This window comes from Schistocerca serialis, chromosome 12 (assembly GCF_023864345.2).
Source record: "Schistocerca serialis cubense isolate TAMUIC-IGC-003099 chromosome 12, iqSchSeri2.2, whole genome shotgun sequence".
In the NCBI taxonomy this organism is placed as follows: Eukaryota; Metazoa; Arthropoda; class Insecta; order Orthoptera; family Acrididae; genus Schistocerca; species Schistocerca serialis.
This window is the reverse complement of record NC_064649.1, coordinates 78,801,827-78,817,811: the sequence shown is the minus strand read 5'-3', so window position 1 is coordinate 78,817,811 and position 15,985 is coordinate 78,801,827. Positions and strand designations below refer to the sequence as shown.

The window sequence follows — 15,985 nt, the reverse complement described above, 5'->3', positions numbered from 1 at the left end:
TGGTTGGGTATTCTATCATATTTCGTATTTCTTCATTGCTGATATACCTATTTACATTGGCTGTGATTCGAAGGGCTTTATTTTTTAATGTTCCGATTTTTGTTAAATTTGTATCTGTAGCCAACCTCCATACGTCTGAACCATATACTATGACTGGCAGAATGATTGTTTTCCAAGTCTTGATTTTTGTTGCATTTGTGAGACCCCTTCCTTTTAGCGGGGGGTACAGCTGGTAGAGGCGTGCGGATCCTTTGTTGCATGCCTCTCTTATATATTGTTTGAACGTCAGGTGTTTATCTAGTTTTAACCCTAGGTATTGTATTGCCAAGCACGCATATACCAAAATATACGCGATCGCCTCGACGAAAACGTTCCCTACTTTCTGAATAGCTGTCATATATTACAAAACCTTCCCGATAATAATAATAATAATAACACACCCTAAGACATAACAAACGATGAAGCAAGACGAAGTTATCCAAACAGGATGGAAATCAGTAGATGTGATGTACATGTACAGGCAGACAAATGGTTCAAATGGCTCTGGGCACTATGGGACTTAACATCTGAGGTCATCAGTCCCCTAGAATTTAGAACTACTTAAACCTAACTAACCTAAGGTCATCACGCACGGCCATGCCCGAGGCAGGATTCGAGCCTGCGACCGTAGCGGTCGCGCGGTTCCAGACTGAAGCGCCTAGAACCGCTCGGTCACAGCGGCCGACGCCACAGGTGGACCAGTGCGTTATTCACTTGCCCAATTCGATAAGCACATTCTCTTGAATAAATCATCTGATTTTTCTGAAGTCGTAATCGTTTGTTTGTCTCTACATGTACATCTTATATACTGATTTCTGTCTCATTCGGTCATTTCCTTCGTGTGCGTGTTTTTTTGGTCTTTGTGTGTACTTCCCTTACTGCGTTCGCCTTTCACGCAAGATTATATCTCTTTATGAGTGTATTATGGCAGCATTTTCAAGTTTAAAATTAAGTCAGTAATTGTATTAAATACTCAAAATGAAGCTTTAGTCCGGAACCGCGCTGCTGCTACGGTCGCAGGTTCGAATCCTGCCTCGGGCGTTGATGTGTGTGATGTATATATGAAGGTAGTATCTGTTCCCGAAAGAACAGATACTATTGATGACCGTGCAGCTTCTCTAGAATAAAATGATAATTTAATCGACACTCTAGCTGCAAACATCATTGGGGACATGTTGAAAATGTGTGCCCCGACCGAGACTCGAACCTGGGACCTTCTGCTTCCATGGCAGACGCTCTATCCAGCTGAGCCACCGAGGGCACAGAGGATATCGCGCCGGCAGGGACAGGGAGGTGTGCAACATGAAAGGCGTCAGCTGTTTAGTGATACAGCTACTGTATTAATATCCCCATATTTGTAAATAAACCCATGGCCGTTTAATTCGGTTAGGAGATGAATCAGGAATTACTGATTCGCTGCTAATCGTATTTGTACAATAAACAACTGATGTCGAATGTCAACTGTTGACAGCTGAGGCCTATTGTGTACGCGTAATAGCCGTTGGTTCGGAGATGCAGTCATATTGGCTTGCTTAAATAAAGGAACTTTTCAAACTTCACGATAGTAGGCGCTTATAATTAGACAGCAGCTACTCACCGAGTCCCAGTGCGGGCTGTAATTATGGTACGGCAGCGAAAACTTTGTAGATATTCTAATGCGTTAACGCATTTGCGCTGGAAAAAAATTAGTTTCAATTTTGGCCATCAGAGCAAACGTCGCACTGCGAATGCAAGAAAGATGTATACAGATGCTTCCATATGTAATTTATTCAGAACAGGACGTGGACAGAAAAGGTTAAACAAGTGTGAAAGTCATTATGTTGACTTTATTATTAATTGCCGCTTTCAGAATTTGTTCAATATGAGCACCAGAGACGTCGACAAGATGAGGTACAGCGCCCGATTTCCATCTGCTGGCCAAAATAGGAACTAATTTTATTCCAGCGTAAATCAGTTGCACATTAACGCATTAGAACATTTACTAAGTTTCACAGACATACGATAATTACAGCCCACGCTGGACCTCCATCAATAGCTGCATATTAATTATAACTACCTGGTCTATAGACTGTGATATTTAAGTTACTTTGACAATGACATAGGCTACAGTTTAAATAAGGCAAACTGAAACTGGATTGCATTGACTAATAAGGCACAAATGGACAACTCACTACCAGCAAACACCGAATTAACTATAGGAATCAAAGCAGACAAAGTATGGACCCCCATGCCAGGCTTATGCAGTTATCCTGACTGACAGCAAACGGGATGCTAGAGGCTTCCATGCAACTGCAGGCACTGCGATTAAAAGCATAAAAAATAAGTACGAGGTTGAGTCAAATGAAAACCTTAAATTTGTAATAACAAATCGAAATTTCGCGCCGTTATCCTGTAACTTGGTAAGCGTGCTACAAACAGCGTGCAGAATGGCCTGTAGGTGGCAGCATAGTGCAGATCCACACATAGCGTCGCAGTATCGGTATAAAGATGGCCGTCCCACTTGCGACCTGCACCAGAGAAGAACAGCGTTCTGTTATTCGGTTTTTGCGTAGTGAAGGTGTTAAACCTATTGAAATTCATAGACGAATTAAGTTTCAGTACGGTGATGCATGTTTGTCATAGCAGCAAGTCTACGAATGGAGCAGGAAGTTCGCAAATGGTGTGACTTCAGTGGAAGATGCTCCTCGTCCAGGTCAGGCACAACGAGTTGTGACTCCACAGAACATTGAAGCAGTTGAAGCCATAGTGAAGGAAAACCGCCGAGTGACACCGAATGACATTGCAGCACGTTTACAGATTAGTCATGGGTCAGCACACCACATTGTGCATGATGTGCTCCAGTTTCACGAAGTGTCTGCAAGATGGGTGCCACGGCAGCTGACTCACAAATGAGAGAACGACGTGTTGATGCTTGTGAAGAATTTCTTCGGCGCTTTGAACGAAAAGGCGATGGCTTCCTTGCAAGAATCGTTACTGGGGACTAAACCTGGGTTCACTTCCATCAACCGGAAACGAAGAGAGCGAGCAAGGAATGGCGCCATTCCTCATCACCAAAACCAAAGAAGTTTCGAACAGAACCACCAGCAGGGAAGGTTATGCTGAGTCTCTTTTGGGACGAAAAAGGCGTCATTTTGGAGCATTACATGCCTAGAGGGACTACTATCACCAGTGCATCATACACAGATCTCCTAAAAAATCATCTGCGGCTTGCAGTCAAATCAGAGCGACGTGGATTGCTGTCAGCAGGTGTCCTTTTGCAACAGAACAATGCAAGGCCCCACACTGCCCGTACAACAGTTGCAACAATCACAGACCTGCATTTTGAGTGTCTTCCTCATCCACCATACTCACCAGACCTTGCCCCAAGTGATTTCCATATGTTTGGACCACTCAAAGACGCAATGGGAGGAAAGAAGTTCCGTTCTGATGAAGAGGTACGCCACGCGGTGCATGAGTGGTTGCGCGGACTACCAAAAGAATTTTTTTCTAAAGGAATTTATGCTTTTTGTAAGCACTGGAGGACTTGCAATGAGCGTGGGGGAGATTATGTTGAAAAGTGATACAGCTTTGTACCACTGCTGTACAATAAATAATATTTAAAAAAATATTTAAAGTTTTCATTTGACTCACCCTCGTATATTGATTAAAATATTAAGGACCGAATTCATTACCAGCATTGCAGCCGACCTTAGAACGATGAGAGTCAGTAGTAGCAAGTACATGAACAGGGGCATTACCGTGAAGTACCTTGGATCTCAGAAGATCTCACTGAAACGGTTGCTCTGGAACAAAGGAACATCGAACTAGATAATATATACTATGCTAGCAGGTGCAATGTTCACCTCGAGACATCCGTCGATGATATCCAACTAAGACACTGTGACACAGTAGTCAGACCGTCAGTCCTGTATGCAGTAGAGTGCCTATCTTTAACCAAGAACATCCTAGAATTACAAGACACGAAATTCCTGCGTGAAATAATGGGACCAGGTAGGAGACGATGGTACAAATCCAATCGTGAACTCTACAAACACCAAGGAAACCCCACAGATGCCACCAGAATAAGACAACTAGCGTCCCATTGTGACCTGCACAGAATGGAGCACCACTGGGCATGCTATAAGATCTTCAAAGTAGCAGACAAGGGTAAAGCGACTGGATTACTGCGCGAAAGTCAGCCTGCCCTTTTTTAAATTTATAAACCATGGATGGAGGGCAACGAACAGATTTCAAATTCATAGATTTTAGTAAAGCATTTCACATTGTGGACTGTTGACTGTTGAAGAAGGTCGGGGCATACAGTTTAGGTTCCCAGATAGCTGAGTGGCTGCAAGACTCCTTAAGTAACAGAACCCAGTGTGGTGTCACCGCCAGACACCACACTTGCTAGGTGGTAGCCTTTAAACCGGCCGCGGTCCGGTAGTATACGTCGGACCCGCGTGTTGCCACTGTCAGTGATAGCAGACCGAGCGCCGCCACACGGCAGGTCTAGAGAGACTTCCAAGCACTCGCCCCAGTTGTACAGCTGACTTTGCTAGGAAAGGTTCACTGACAATTACGCTCTCATTTGCCGAGACGATAGTTAGCATAGCCTTCAGCTACGTCATTTGCTACGACCTAGCAAGGCGCCATAGCATTTGATAATTAATATTGTGAAGCTTGTACAGTAACGAGAGATGTACACCAATTGTGGATTAAAGTTAAGTATTCCAACAGCTACGTACTTTATTTGCTAGACTCAAATCCTTTAACTGTTCCAGACCTCACGCCAATCTGCGTGAGCTTAAAAGCGTGCATTTCGGCCTCCTCTAGCAACACGGTGTTGGCTCTTCTGCCAACACTTCACCCAGTATGCTGACCTCGACGGCGAGTGTCTGTCAGAAACAAGAGTATCGTCAGGAGTGTCCCAGAGATGTGTGATAGGACCACTATTGTTACGTGCATACAGAAATGATCTCAAATACAGGGTGGGGAGCAATTTACGGTTGTTAGCTGATGGTTTGGTGTATGATAAGTTGTCGTCGTTGAGCATCTGTAGGATTATACAAGATGACTTAGGCAGAGCCGACCCGTGTGGCCGAGTGGTTCTAGGCGCTTCAATCTGGAACCGCGCGACTCCTACGGTCGCAGGTTCGAATCCTGCCTCGGGCATGATGTGTGTGTCGTCCTTAGGTTAGTTAGGTTTAAGTAGTTCTCAGTTGTAGGGGACTAATGACCTCAGATGTTAAGTCCCACAGTGCTCAGAGCCATTTGAACCACTTAGGCAGAATTTCTAGTTGATGAATGACAGGTAGTGCTAAATTTAGAAAAATGTAAGGTAATGCGAATGGGGAGGAAAAACAATCCTGCAGCATTCGAATAGAGCATTAGGAGGGTCCTGCCTCACACAGCCACAACGATGCTACTGCTGCGCTGTAATGGTGCCGGTTCTACGCGCTCAGTCCGGAACCGCGCGACTGCTACGGTCGCAGGTTCGAATCCTGCCTCGGGCATGGATGTGTGTGATGTCCTTAGGTTAGTTAGGTTTCAGTAATTCTAAGTTCTAGGGGACTGATGACCACAGATGTTAAGTCCCATAGTGCTCAGAGCCATTTGAACCATTTTTTGTAATGGTGCCACGAAAACCAAAGGCGTCCTGATATGGAATGAAATCACTCCTTGTTGTCGGGCCGTACGCGGGAGGCAGGTTGGTATCCCACAGCTGTACGGGGCGTCTCCAGACATGCCTGCGTCCTGGAATCTCATTGACTGGAGTACAATTGTCTTCAGTCATGCGTCCCGCTTCGTACTGAGCCGCGATGACCGGCGTAGACGTGTCTGGAGAACACCCAGACAGCAGTTGGTTAACAACCCGACTTCCGCCATACGGCCTGACAACCACATGTTTTTCTCGGTTGAAGACATGCTGAATCTGTTGTGGAAAAACATGGAATATTCCCACCTTACCTCCTATAGTTTCATAAAGTTCGGACAGGTGGCGGAGCTACAAGTAGCCTTCAAAATGACGTCTGTAACGGAGGTACATCTGAAGCAGAGAGCTGTCATTGAGTGTTTTTTGGCCCAAAACCAGATCATCGCAGATGTCTATAGACTGTTGTACGATGCCTACGGAGACCCGGTTGTGATGAAGAGCACGGTAAGTCGTTGGCCGAGGTGTCTGTCATCATCGTAACAAGGTCGTGCAAGTCTGTCCGCAATACTGGAACGTGTAGACACTCTCATTCGAGGTGATTGACGGATCACAACGAAACATGTCGCTGCACAACTGGACGTCTCTGTTGGACTACCAACTGAAGCGTAAGTCATTGTCAAAGTAACTTAAATATCACAGTCTGTGCACCGGGTGGTTATAATTAAAATGCAGCTTTTGATGGAGGTCCAGTGTGGGCTGTAATTATCGTATGTCTGCGAAACTTAGTAAATGTTCTAATGCGTTAATGTGTAACTGATTTACGCTGGAATAAAATTAGTTCCTATTTTGGCCAGCAGATGGAAATCGGGCGCTGTACCTCATCTTGTCGACGTCTCTGGTGCTCATATTGAACAAATTCTGAAAGCGGCAATTAATAATAAAGTCAACATAATGACTTTCACACTTGTTTAACCTTTTCTGCCCACGTCCTGTTCTGAATAAATTACATATGGAAGCATCTGTATACAACTTTCTTGCATTCGCAGTGCGACGTTTGCTCTGATGGCCAAAATTGAAACACATTTTTTTTTTCCAGTGCAAACGCATTAGAATATCTACAAAGTTATCGCTGCCATACCATAATTACAGCCCGCCGTGGGACTCGGTGAGTAGCTGCCGTTTAACTTTAAGCGGACACACTCGTCCACGAGTTCAGGTACCCAAAGGTATGACCAAGTAGGTTACTCGCCACTTAATACAAAACCATAAGCAGCAGCAAAGGACCATCTGTGCGGAAATGTTTGAGCATAATGAGGTTGAGCGTGACAAAATTTTATCGAACATCGTCACAGGCGATGAAACATGGGTTCACACCTTTGAACCGGAAACAAAACGGCAATCCATGGAGTTGCGGCACAGCACGTCTCCTTCGAAAAAAAATTTCAAAGCCGCACTATCACCGGTATAGCCGTGACGACTCCTTGGACTTTGAATGGGTTCTTCCGTTCGACGTCCTCCCTCGTGATGCAAAGATCAACTCTGAAGTGTATTATGCTATCCTCAGGACATTGAAGAAACGACTTCAGCGTTTTCATCGCCACAAAAATGCAAACGAACTTCTCCATAACAACTCAAGGCCTCACGTAAATCTTCGCACCAGAAAGGAGCTCAAAAAACTTTATTGGACTGTTCTCTCTCGTCCATCCTACAGCCCGGATCTCGCACCTTCCGCCTTCCATCTGTTCGGGCCAGTGAAGGATGCAATCTGCGGGAAGCAATACTTGGATGATGGAGAGGTTATTGGTGCAGCAAGACGATGGCTGTAACGTCGCCCAGTGGAGTGGTACCATGCGGGCGTACAGTCCCTGCCAGTAAGATGGCGTGAGGTCGTCTCATCGAACGTAGATTATGTTGAAAAATACGGTCTTGCTGCCAAAAGAGTGGGCAGTAATTGGTATATTGGAATGCTGGATGACACCAAACTACTTTCAGGAAGAAAGTGTTGCGTTACTTATTGAAAGCCCGTCGCAGTTAATGGCATTCCAGTTCCCACAGCACACTCACAATGTGTTATAGTTCTACTACCGAATTACACACGTAAATGGCAGGTATAAGATTTACAGCCAATGACTCGACTGAAAGCCAACTACAAACTCGTTGATAGGTGCTTTGGTGCTCGCCTGAAAAGTGTGGTGATGAAAGTACTTAGCGAGAATCAAAGCCTCGTGGGCGCTGGCTTACGTACAGAGGTGCAAAAGCCAGCGCCGCAACAAAACGAACACCTCCGACCTGACTTTCAGGGGACTTTGCCAAAGTGTTCAACAAAGTGATCCACAACTACTTGGAGAAAATTGTGTTGAAATTTGGTTTCGGTGCAGAGTTCACTAATGCAGTCATGTATCAAAGGCCGAGAAAGGATTTAAAATATTTAAATTTAAAAAAAAAGGTCCTATTGTTGCTAAGCGATAAGCTCCATGTATCAAAGGCCGAGAAAGGATTTAAAATATTTTATCCCAATCTAGTACACCTAGCATGTTTAGTCCTTGCACCGCATCGTGTACCTGTAACAGTACATCTAAAATATGACCCTGTGAATACGCTGATATCCTCAAAAAACAAGGAAAACGCACAAAATACAACTGTTTTGCAGCTCTTTCAGCTTTAATTAAGTCATACACATTATGCTGATACGAGGGTAATCCCAAAAGTAAGGTCTCCTATTTCTTTTATAAGTACATAGACCTGTTTATTGCTACAATGGTTTGCATCAGATTACAGCTTGAACATTTAGCTATTTTCAACATAATCACCATTTCTGTCGATGCATTTTTGTAGACGCAGTGGCAGGTTTTGTATGCCCATGTCATACCAGCTCGCCGCCATGCTCTTCAGAAAGTTATGAACCTCTTCTTTCACCTTGTCGCCGGAGATGAATCGCTTTCCGGCCAAATGTTCTTTTAACCTAGGGAACAGGTGATAGTCACTGCGCGCCAAGACAGGACTATAGAGAGTGGGTGGGTGATTATGTTCCACTGAAACTGTTGCAAGAGAGCAACGGTTTGCCGAGCGATGTGTGGGCGAGCGTTGTCATGGATCATGTGTACGCCCTTGCTCAACATTCCTCTTCTCCGGTTCCGAATTGCCCGTTTGAGTTTTTTCACAGTCTAACAGTATCTGACAGCGTTAATTGTGGTCCCAGTGGGCATAAAGTCGACCAAGAATACCCCTTTCCGATCCCAAAATACGGTCGTCATGACTTTACCGGCAGACTGTGTTTGTTTGAATTTCCGCGGCTTTGAAAGTGGAATGCTCAGGTTTCGTCACCCGTGACAATTGAGTCCAGAAAGCCGTGCTGTCCGGGGGTGAAGAAATGCGCGGGAACCATCAACTCGCTGCCGCATGTGGTCCTCAGTCAGCATGCGTGGCACCCATCTTGCGCACACCGTCCGGTAGTTCAATGTTTCCGTTAAAATTCTGTGAGCGGTGCTTCGGGAAACCTCAGGAACCGACGTGCAGAGATCAACCAGGGTGATCCGCCGATCTTCACGCATGCTTTGCTCAACCTTCAACGTTGTCTCCTCAGAAACTGACGGTCTCCCGCTCCTTCGTTCGTCGTGAATTTCGGTCCAGCCAAGTGCAAACTCTCTACACCACTAACGAACAGTTTTTAACATCCAAGCACGACTCACCATACATTTCCGTCAATTGGCGTTGGATTTCAATCGGCGCAGTGCCCTTTGCGTTCAAAAACCGAATAACTGCGCGCAGTTCGCACTTGGCGGTAACATCCAGCGGGAGCTTCATTCTCAACGGCTGCCAAGACTGAGCGCCTCAGCGTGGCGTGCGCATGTTTACACACAGCGCATGAACTCTTCATAACAGTGTGACCAACTGCCACACAAACGGAGTTCTGTACTTATAAAAAAAAAAGGAGACCTTACTTTTGGGATTACCCTCGTATATTTTTTTTTTTCCTATTCCGTATTGCCGCATGCAGAGATATACGAGTGACAAATTTAGCTCCGCCGCCACATCCTTTTTAAGAAGACGTGCTAACTGGATAAATGCTACCATCTCTTACTGTTATAATTTTATAAAGTCAGATCGGTAAGAAATCGAAAATTCCCACACGTACACTGAAGTTGCCATCTGTTTGCTTCATTCAGTTGAAGAGCTTTAAGTTATTTATCCCCAATTTTTTTTCCGGTTTTCGACCATAAACAATTTCAAACCTACTAATGTAGCTTGCACTAAAGACGCGGAAGTGGCATTCAAGAAAACATGCATATGTGTGTGCGAAGGAACATTGCATCGAACTATACACTGATAAGCCAAAACATTACTGCCACTGCGAGGTTGGGTGAGGCCTGGTGACGTTGCGGGCACATGGCACACTACGAAAAATATGTTAGCGCAGCAGCAGAGACAGTAGAGGAATCACCCTAGCGAAGATACGGGCTACAAATGAGGAAATCCACTGAGATAAGCAACTTTGTAAGACGACAGATTATTTTACGCAAAGCCTGCGAACGGGTATCTGGAAGAACGTAAAGTACCTAGCGACTGGAAGAAAGCGCAGGTCGTTCCCATTTTCAAGAAGGGTCATAAATCAGATGCGAATAATTATAGGCCTATTTCGCTTACGTCAATCTGTTGTAGAATAATGGAACATGTTTTGTTTTCTCGTATTATGACGTTCTTAGATAAGACAAATCTCCTTCATCATAACCAACATGGATTCCGCAAACAGAGATCATGTGAAACTCAGCTCGCCCTATTTGCCCAAGAAATTCACAGTGCCGTAGAGCAGATTGATGCCGTATTCCTGGACTTCAGGAAGGCATTTGATACGGTTCCGCACTTACGTTTAGTGAAAAAAATACGAGCTTACGGAATATCGGACCAGGTTTGTGATTGGATTCAGGATTTCCTAGAAGAAAGAACACAACATGTCATTCTTAACGGTTCAAAATCTGCAGATGTAGAGGTAATTTCGGGAGTACCGCAGGGAAGCGTGATAGGACCTTTATTGTTTACAATATACATAAATGACTTAGTTGACAACATCGGTAGCTCCGTGAGGCTATTTGCAGATGACACGGTTGTCTACAAGAAAGTAGCAACATCAGAAGACTCGTACGTACTCCAGGAGGACCTGCAGAGGATTAATGCATGGTGCGACAGCTGGCAGCTTTCCCTAAACGTAGATAAATGTAATATAATGCGCATACATAGGGGCAGAAATCCATTCCAGTACGATTATGCCATAGGTGGTAAATCATTGGAAGCGGTAACGACCGTAAAATACTTAGGAGTTACTATCCGGAGCGATCTGAAGTGGAATGATCACATAAAACAAATAGTGGGAAAAGCAGGCGCCAGGTTGAGATTCATAGGAAGAATTCTAAGAAAATGTGACTCATCGACGAAAGAAGTAGCTTACAAAACGCTTGTTCGTCCGATTCTTGAGTACTGCTCATCAGTATGGGACCCTTACCAGGTTGGATTAATAGAAGAGATAGACATGATCCAGCGAAAAGCAGCGCGATTCGTCATGGGGACATTTAGTCAGCGCGAGAGCGTTACGGAGATGCTGAACAAGCTCCAGTGGCGGACACTTCAAGAAAGGCGTTACGCAATACGGAGAGGTTTATTATCGAAATTACGAGAGAGCACATTCCGGGAAGAGATGGGCAACATATTACTACCGCCCACATATATCTCGCGTAATGATCACAACGAAAAGATCCGAGAAATTAGAGCAAATACGGAGACTTACAAGCAGTCGTTCTTCCCACGCACAATTCGTGAATGGAACAGGGAAGGGGGGATCAGATAGTGGTACAATAAGTACCCTCCGCCACACACCGTAAGGTGGCTCGCGGAGTATAGATGTAGAAGACGGCGGAGCTGATCAAATGTTGACGTGCTACTCTAGTGAGCGTCTACGGAAAGAGGTAGAAGGACAGTGAAACTACCACTAGGCGTTAAATGGTTGGACGTACACGACTCATCACAGAACGTGGGGTCGGAGGCTTGTCTGCTCTGTAAAGTAGGATAGAGGGCAACCTGCGGCATCTGTGCCGAAAGAGCACAATGCTGATGGACGCACAAGTGTTTCAAAAGACGCCGATCATCGCACGTTTTTCGAACATGGGGCCCCGCAACAGACCAGCCCTACGGGTTCACACGTTGACCGAACGGCATCGTCAGTTATGATTGCAATGGACACGAGACCATAGGGATTGGAAGTGGATAGTTCCTGTGAATTATTATGGGTGGAGGTTACACTCAACAACCGAGCTAGGTTAATAATTGGCTCCTTTTACCGACCTCCCGACTCAGCAGCATTAGTGGCAGAACAACTGAGAGAAAATTTGGAATACATTTCACACAAATTTTCTCAGCATGTTATAGTCTTAGGTGGAGATTTCAATTTACCAGATATAGACTGGGACACTCAGATGTTTAGGACGGGTCGTAGGGACAGAGCATCGAGTGACATTATACTGAGTGCACTATCCGAAAATTACCTCGAGCAATTAAACAGAGAACCGACTCGTGGAGACAACATCTTGGACCTACTGATAACAAACAGACCCGAACTTTTCGACTCTGTATGTGCAGAACAGGGAATCAGTGATCATAAGGCCGTTGCAGCATCCCTGAATATGGAAGTTAGTAGGAATATAAAAAAAAGGGAGGAAGGTTTATCTGTTTAGCAAGAGTAATAGAAGGCAGATTTCAGACTACCTAACAGATCAAAACGAAAATTTCTGTTCCGACACTGACAATGTTGAGTGTTTATGGAAAAAGTTCAAAGCAATCGTAAAATGCGTTTTAGACAGGTACGTGCCGAGTAAAACTGTGAGGGACGGGAAAAACCCACCGTGGTACAACAACAAAGTTAGGAAACTACTGCGAAAGCAAAGAGAGCTTCACTCTAAGTTTAAACGCAGCCAAAACCTCTCAGACAAACAGAAGCTAAACGATGTCAAAGTTAGCGTAAGGAGGGCTATGCGTGAAGCGTTCAGTGAATTCGAAAGTAAAATTCTATGTACCGACTTGACAGAAAATCCTAGGAAGTTCTGGTCTTACGTTAAATCAGTAAGTGGCTCGAAACAGCATATCCAGACACTCCGGGATGATGATGGCATCGAAACAGAGGATGACACGCGTAAAGCTGAAATACTAAACACCTTTTTCCAAAGCTGTTTCACAGAGGAAGACCGCACTGCAATTCCTTCTCTAAATCCTCGCACAAACGAAAAAATGGCTGACATCGAAATAAGTGTCCAAGGAATAGAAAAGCAAGTGGAATCAGTCAACAGAGGAAAGTCCACTGGACCTGACGGGATACCAATTCGATTCTACACAGAGTACGCGAAAGAACTTGCCCCCCTTCTAACAGCCGTGTACCGCAAGTCTCTAGAGGAACGGAAGGTTCCAAATGATTGGAAAAGAGCACAGGTAGTCCCAGTTTTCAAGAAGGGTCGTCGACCAGATGCGCAAAACTATAGACCTATATCTCTGACGTCGATCTGTTGTAGAATTTTAGAACATGTTTTTTGCTCGAGTATCATGTCGTTTTTGGAAACCCAGAATCTACTATGTAGGAATCAACATGGATTCCGGAAACAGCGATCGTGTGAGACCCAACTCGCTTTATTTGTTCATGAGACCCAGAAAATATTAGATACAGGCTCCCGGGTAGATGCTATTTTTCTTGACTTCCGGAAGGCGTTCGATACAGTTCCGCACTGTCGCCCCTAAACAAAGTAAGAGCCTACGGAATATCAGACCAGCTGTATGGCTGGATTGAAGAGTTTTTAGCAAACAGAACACAGCATGTTGTTATCAATGGAGAGGCGTCTACAGACGTTAAAGTAACCTCTGGCGTGCCACAGGGGAGTGTTATGGGACCATTGCTTTTCACAATATATATAAATGACCTAGTGGATAGTGTCGGAAGTTGCATGCGGCTTTTCGTGGATGATGCTGTAGTATACAGAGAAGTTGCAGCATTAGAAAATTGTAGCGAAATGCAGGAAGATCTGCAGCGGATAGGCACTTGGTGCAGGGAGTGGCAACTGACCCTTAACATAGACAAATGTAATGTATTGCGAATACATAGAAAGAAGGATCCTTTATTGTATGATTATATGATAGCGGAACAAACACTGGTAGCAGTTACTTCTGTAAAATATCTGGGAGTATGCGTGCGGAACGATTTGAAGTGGAATGATCATATAAAATTAATTGTTGGTAAGGCGGGTACCAGGTTGAGATTCATTGGGAGAGTCCTTAGAAAATGTAGTCCATCAATAAAGGAGGTGGCTTACAAAACACTCGTTCGACCTATACTTGAGTATTGCTCATCAGTGTGGGATCCGTACCAGATCGGGTTGACGGAGGAGATAGAGAAGATCCAAAGAAGAGAGGCGCGTTTCGTCACAGGGTTATTTGGTAACCGTGATAGCGTTACGGAGATGTTTAACAAACTCAAGTGGCAGACTCTGCAAGAGAGGCTCTCTGCATCGCGGTGTAGCTTGCTGTCGAGGTTTCGAGAGGGTGCGTTTCCGGATGAGGTATCGAATATATTGCTTCCCCCTACTTATACCTCCCGAGGAGATCACGAATGTAAAATTAGAGAGATTAGAGCGCGCACGGAGGCTTTCAGACAGTCGTTCTTCCCGCGAACCATACGCGACTGGAATAGGAAAGGGAGGTATTGACAGTGGCACGTAAAGTGCCCTCCGCCACACACCGTTGGGTGGCTTGCGGAGTATAAATGTAGATGTAGATGTAGATTGGACTGATTTGGGGGAAGAGACCTAACAGCGAGGTCATCGGTCTCATTGGATTAGGGAAGGATGCGGAAGGAAATCGGCCGTGCCCTGCCAAAGGAACCATCCCGGCATTTGCCTGAAGCGATTTAAGTAAATCAAGGAAAACCTAAATCAGGATGGCCGAATGCGGGTTTGAACCATCGGCCTCCCAAATCCGAGTCCAGTGTGCTAACCACTGCGCCACCTCCCTCGGTGGATTGGACCGCCGATCAATGGTAACGTGTTGGGTCTTCGGATGCATCACATTTTTGTACACTGGGTCGATGGTCGTCTCCATAAACGCCGCTATTGAGGAGAACGGCGGCTCGATATGTGCGACGCGCCACTGACGCAGGCTGGTGGGAGCAGTATTATGCTATGGGAGACATTCTCCCGCGCTAGCATGGATCCTCTGTCAGAAATCGAAGACACGCTGACAGCCGCGGACCACCTGCATCCCCTCATGCTAATGTCTTCCCCGACACGATCTCATCTTTCAGTAGTATAATTGTCTGTGTCTCAGAGCCAAAACCGTGCTACAGTGGTGTCACGAGCATAACAGTGAACTCACGTTGATGTTTCGGTGACCAAATTTGCCTGATGTAAATCCTAGGGAACCTATCTGGGTCACTAACGGGCGCCATCGCGTCGTACGCAAATCAACGGCTCAGTATTTACGCGAATTACATGACCCGTACGTAGACATCTAATGGCACATGCCTCCACAAACCTACCAACTAACTGTCGGATCCCTGATACGCACACTCAGTGATGTACGAGGGTGAGTCAAATGAAAACCTTAAATTTGTAATAACAAATCGAAATTTCGCGCCGTTATCCTGTACGTTGGTAAGCGTGCTACAAACAGCGTGCAGAATGGCCGGTAGGTGGCAGCATAGTGCAAATGATATACACATACCGTCGCAGTATCGGTATAAAGATGGGCGCCCCACTTGCGACTTGCACCAGGGAAGAACAGCGTTCTGTTATTCGGTTTTTGCGTAGTGAAGGTGTGAAACCTATTGAAATTCATCGACAAATGAAGGTTCAGTACGGTGATGCATGTTTGTCACAGCAGCAAGTCTACGAATGGAGTAGGAAGTTCGCAAATGGTGTGACTTCAGTGGAAGATGCTCCTCGTCCAGGTCAGGCACAACGAGTTGTGACTCCACAGAACATTGCAGCAGTTGAAGCCATAGTGAAGGAAAACCGCCGAGTGACACTGAATGACATTGCAGCATGTTTACAGATTAGTCATGGGTCAGCACACCACATTCTACATGATGTGCTCCAGTTTCACAAAGTGTCTGCAAGATGGGTGCCACGGCAGCTGACTCCTGAAATGAGAGGACGACGTGTTGATGCTTGTGAAGAACTTCTTCGGCGCTTTGAACGAGAAGGTGATGGTTTCCTTGTAAGAATCGTTACTGGGGACGAAACCTGGGTTCACTTCCACTAACCGGAAACGAAGAGAGCGAGCAAAGAA

The 15,985-nt window shown here is 45.3% G+C and overlaps 1 protein-coding gene and 1 non-coding gene across 2 annotated transcripts in view; both read right to left on the bottom strand.

Annotated features, from left to right (window-relative positions):
* The window catches only part of LOC126428433 (unconventional myosin-Ib), an 852,237-nt gene that overhangs the window by 567,346 nt on the left and 268,906 nt on the right, over window positions 1–15,985 (bottom strand). The gene's annotated exons all lie outside the window — the stretch shown is intronic.
* Window positions 1,226–1,300, bottom strand: Trnap-ugg (transfer RNA proline (anticodon UGG)). The gene has a single exon. It is a non-coding gene; the product is annotated as a tRNA-Pro (tRNA).